Below are 5,955 nucleotides of genomic sequence, written 5' to 3' on the forward strand. Positions count from 1 at the left end.
CCAGAATAGTTGGACCACTTCATTACACTAACAGGTGTGCCTCAGTACACCTGTTTTCTTGCAGTCTCTTCGATATTTGTCATTTCCCCCTTTCCTCTTTTTTTTTTAAAACTTTGCCAGTCAGAAAGGTATGAGGCAGAACCTTAGAGTTGCTTTAATTTGCATTTTTAAGTGTTAGATTTAGAATATTTTTTCACAGGATTATAGGTAGCCTGGGTTTTTTTTTATCTTGAAATTTATCTGTTCATATCTTTTGACCATTTATCAATTAGATATTCTTACTCATAAATTCAAATCTATTACTTATATATCTTGGAAATGAGATCTTTATTAGAATAATAATTATTAGAATAATAATTATTAGAATAATAATATTGTTGCAAAGATTTATTCTTAGTTTATTGTTTCCATTATGATTTTTCCTATATTAGTATAAATACAAAAACTTTTAAATTTCATGTAACCAAAATTGTCCAATTTATATTTGGCAACCCGTTCTTATCCTTTATTTGTATCCTTATATTGGTCAGGAGCTTTTCCCCATTCATAGATCTGAAAAGCAATTTCTTCCTTGTCCCTTTAATTTGTTTATGAAGTGACCTTTTATATCTCGGTCATAGATGCATTTGGAACTTATCTTAGAATAAAGTGTGTAATATTCTGCCACTTTGCTTTCCAGTTTTCATAGCAGTTTTTGTCACTTTGTGAGGCTTTACTCTAGAAGCTGAGGTCTTTCTGTTTACTTGTTCTTTTATGTTGAGACTAACATGATCTATTGATTGATCTCTAGATTTTTTAACCAGTACCAAAATTTTAAAAACTATTATTGCTTTCTAGTATAGTTTGCATCCTTTCTTTCCCTTTTTAAAGAGTACTTCCTTTTGTTCTTTTGGCCTTTTGTTCCTCCAGATGAATTTTTCCTCCTTAGTTCTAGAAATCCTTGGCTAATTTTTCATAGCACTGGATAAATAAATAATTTAAATTATTATTATCATTTTTATTATATTGACTCATCCTAACCATTAACATTTCTCTAATTACTTGGGCCTATCTTTTTAATAAAATATTTTGTAATTATATCCATGTAGTTCCTGAACATATTTTGGTGGATAAAATCATCTCTTCTGCAAAATGAAATTCAAGTTTAGTTTCTTTTTTGTCTATGTTTATTTCCTAAATATTTTTATTCTTGCATTTTTGCTATGGCTATAATTTCTAGAACTATACTAAATGATAGCATTATAATAGGCATTCTTGTTTTATCCCTGTTCTTATTTGAAAAGACCTACTAACTTTTTACATAACATATATACTTTTGGTTTTTGTTTTTGGATACTATTTACTAATGAATTTGCATTTGTTTCTATGCTTTCTAATTGTTTTTTGTTACTTTATTGAATACATTTTCCTATTGTTTCTATGATTTATTCTTTAGTAATGAGTTATTTGGTCTAATTTTGATTTCTTTCTTCAAAGACCTTTTATTGAACATAATTTTAATGCACTTTGATCACTAAGGATATGTTTATTCTGCTTTTCTACATTTGTTTTTGAGGTCTTTAATACTTTAGTACATTGTTGATTTTGGTCAAGAAAAATGTAAAACTCCTTTCTCTTTACATTTGGTAATCATCAGAGGATTATCATTTCTCATTTTTTTGAAGTTCTGTTGAGGTCTTTTACCATTTTTTATCTTTTCATCTTTGTTAGGTTTGTATAAGTCCCAAAGAGGCTACATTGAGATCCTCCACTATTATATTTTCTATCTATTTTCTTCCTATGATTCAATTAATTTTTCCTTTAAATATTTAGATGGCATACTATGGTGGATATATATTAAATTCTTATATTGATATTATCTATTGTGCCTCTAAGCATACTTTCCATGCTTGTCTCTTTTTATCATATCTTTATTACTGTAGCCTTGTTTGAAATCATGACTGCTACCTATCTTTTTTTGAGTTTACCTGAAATGTAACAATTTCTGCTCCAATTTTTAATTTTAAATCAATGCAAATTTTTATATTTCTACTAAATGGCATTTTTTGGGATTCTATTTTTGAATCCATTATATTATTCTCTTCCATTTTATTAGTTAAGTTCATCTCATTCACTTTCAGACTTATAACTATTAATTGTGTATTTTCCTACATCCTCTATCTTTATGCAACCCTCTTTGCCTCTTCTTTCTTTAAAATGTGGGGGGAGGGGGCGAGTTGGGGGATGGGGGTGAAGGGGGTGAAGGGTAAAGTAAAAACATGACTTATGTAACCAGGGAAATTTTTTCTAAAAATAAAAAAATTATTTTAAAAAAATGAAGGTTGGTGAAAGAAAAGTTTGCCTGACACTGGTGATCTATTATTGACAGTATATTCTTCCCCATTGTTCCTTTTCTCTTTCTGTTTTTCTCACCTCTATTGACAGGTTTTTACTTTTGTCTTTACTTTTAATTCTCTCTTCACATTAACAGAGTTTAATTTGTTTATCACTACTCCATCATCTATTTTTTACTTCCTCTTGAACCCACCCCCATCTCTTTTCCATGTCCTCTCCTAAATCCCCTAAATTCTTATTTATGTTAATAATGTGCTATGTGTGCATTGCATTTGTGTATGTATGTATCTGAGTGTGTTCATCTGATTCAGAGGAAAGTGAAGTTAAAAGAATACCAATTACCCCACTCCTTCTTCCATGTCTGTATACTCTTCATTTAAAGCTTCCATCCCATTTTGTGAAATAGTGAGTTTACTCCCCTTCCTTCTCCTTTTCTCTCCTGTGTATTACCTTACTCTTTTTTACCCCATCTCTCAAGACCTTTTAAACAACAAAACCATATACAACCCCTCTGCCTAACTTATTTAACTTTCTCTATGACACTTGAAGACATTAAGGGTCTGAAGACTTTTGTTACTTCTAAAACTAATAGTATGTAAATAATTAATCCACATATGTTTCCTTCCAATTAAAAAAAAGTTTACACTTTTAAAATATTTCTTTTGTCCTATTTTTCTATTTTAAAGAATCTTTTCAATTCTAGCCTTTTTAAAAATAAGGAATACTTATAAATATGCTATATTATTAAAGGCAAATTTTCTCCTGTAGGCCCAAGTCTTTTTTACAGTCCTGGATTAGATAGAGAAATTTATAGTTGATTCTTTTTGGTTTTGGTCCATGATAGGGACCAACTCCAGCTCTAGACTTAACCAGGGGAGGGCAACTCACTAATAACATGATTCTGATCTGAAGGACTAGCTTCAGATATTCATTTAATCTAGTGAAGAGGTTGACTGACAGTATGGTGCAGTGGATTGATGATCGGGAGGGCTGGGATATAAATCCTGGCTCCTTGACCAAATCATTTAACCTGTGTGGACCATGAGTTCCTCAATTATAAAACGAAGGAGTTGGACTAGATGACTTGAAAGCCTATTCCATTTCTAAATCTAGAAAATCCAATTTTTATCCCCTTCTATTATGCTGTGGGTATTTGTGAGTAAGGAGAGTAGAGAGAGTTTTTCCTAATTAAATCTTGGTTTTTCTCTGGGACAACAGAGATTTTGAGGGTATGGGTAGAGGAATTTAACCTGTCTTGAGATTTTCTTGTCAACTTCTTATAAAAGTGACTAATAATGCAGAAGATTAACTAAAGGGCAAGATAGATAATGAAAACCAGAATCCTTGGGTAGAGAGTACTTTAGTAGCATATTGGAGGCAGTAAAACTCTTGACATGGATAGGATTTCTTCACCTGAGTCAAGTTTATTAAGCTTCTGGTTCTAACTACTTTTCAACAGAAACCAGATGAATGGGTGAGTACTTAAGGCAGAAATGGTTACCATTGACTCTTCAAACTTGTCAGACTTAGAGATTCTTAAAATGTTGAGTTCTCAATTGTCTCCTAGCTCTAGATGATAAAGAACTTGATAACACACATTAAAAGACACAGAGACCCCACTTTAAGGAAGCCTTGCAGTTCCTGAACATAGAAAATCTATCTATATAGTTCTGTAGAACCTTCTTGATCTATTGTTTTCCATGAATGGCCACTGATTCTCGTGAAGTGTGGAGGAGCATATGCTACTACAGTTCACAAGGCAGATTGGCCAGAAGAAGTTGCAACAAATTTTGAAAAATGTGGTATGGTCAACTGGCTCATGTGCCATTGAACACTGAGTCATGTGCCATCTTTGACACACATTCCTGAGAGTTATCAGAATCTGGAGTAATAGATGAAATGATGAGCTGGGAGTCAGGAGACATAGTTGCTAATCCCACTTGTCCATGAAAAATATAAACACATAAGAGTGGCCTAAGAAATGACAAAATTAGCATTATTGATGATGGAGGTTGACCTCCATAGAGGGTGACCAAGGAATTTACCACTGCAACCGAGGAGGCAGATAACGTCTTTTATCTCCTGAGACCAAGGAATTCTGTTAGAAGCTTCTCAGAAGTAAAAAAAGAGAATCAATAATTTTGTTCTTATTTCTTAGACCTTTTTATTCCAACCATTTGGGTAACCCAGTTACTTGGATGATCAGGGTAGATGCTTTATACATATTCTTTTTTTCTTTTATTAAACCCTTACCTTTTGTTTTAGAATTAATACTAGGTATTGTTTTCAAGGCAGAAGAGCAGTAAAGGTTAAGCAACTGGAATTAAGTGACTCACCCAGGGTCACTCAACTAGGAAGTATCTGAGGCCAAATTGAACCCATGACTTTCTGTCTCTAAGTTTGGTTCTCTATCCACTCAGCCATATTGTTGCCTCTCTCTGTACATTTTCAATGGTAGAAATACTTCATGAAAAGGCATTTGATACGATAACTCTATTTTAAATAAATAAGTCCGAAGTCAGTTTCACAATATCCTATGAAATGATTGGTCATGAGTTTTGTTATTAGTAGCTAGTTCCAGAACTCATTATGGAAAAATAGCCTCAAAAAAGTCTTTTTAAGAGCTTTACAGAAGTTTTTTTTTAAAAGCAGGATTGCTTTCTGTCTTCCATGCTATTCTATATGTGGGTTTCTTATTGATAACAATCAAAATTTTGGAGAAAGAAATGATGATATTTTCCTTAATAAACTTGCAGAATGATCTGTGAAGATTTCAGATAGTCAGCTCCTATTAAATTTAACCATTATGGGGCTGTTAAAATCCCTTTGTGACACTTTGAATTATGTCCTGGGAAGTCTGAGGAAGGTGTAGAAAGATCATCAAAACATCAGCATCACTTTGACAAACTTGTCACTAGGTAAAACAAAATATGTGTATGTTTGCTCCCCTCCCCAAAATATAAAGTAATTATGACTACATAAAAACCTTTTACCATGGCTAATTAACTAGAAGCTCCTCATAAACTATGTTTCGACAGCACAATATGTCTAATTATCTTCTTCACTTCAGAATTGTGATGATGAATAAATGAAGAAAACATCACCTACAGAAGTCTTTTATTTTATGAGGATATCTCTGGAGACAGAGAAGACACAATGCCTTAAATGCCATTTTCAATTACATCTTGGCCTTGGCAAGCTTTCAGCTGCTTTTGATTTGCATGGCAAACATATTTTTTAAAAAGGTTTGCATAAGGAAGGAAGAACTTGGATACAAGTAAATTTATTTTCCATAATTGTCTAGGTTCATTAGTGTTAGTAGTTTTAACATGAACAAACTCAAGAACTTTAGTCCTAGTAGCTTATTCTTTTGGGACCCTCTAACTTGATTATTGCCAATTCTATTAAAATATCTTTTCTCTCCCAACCCCATAATGAACCATTCTAACTAATTCGAAACAGAAAAATATAGTTTTACATGAAAGAAGAGGGAGAGTTTAAGTCTGTTTGTATTTTTCCAACTTTTGAAAACAATGTCACAAATCCATCACTGCAGGTACTCAACCTTAGAATCTGACAGTATTTCTGTCTTGGCAGGTCTCTCTTCCCGTTTGGTCTCAT

Source organism: Gracilinanus agilis, chromosome 2 (genome assembly GCF_016433145.1).
Source record: "Gracilinanus agilis isolate LMUSP501 chromosome 2, AgileGrace, whole genome shotgun sequence".
Taxonomy (NCBI): Eukaryota; Metazoa; Chordata; class Mammalia; order Didelphimorphia; family Didelphidae; genus Gracilinanus; species Gracilinanus agilis.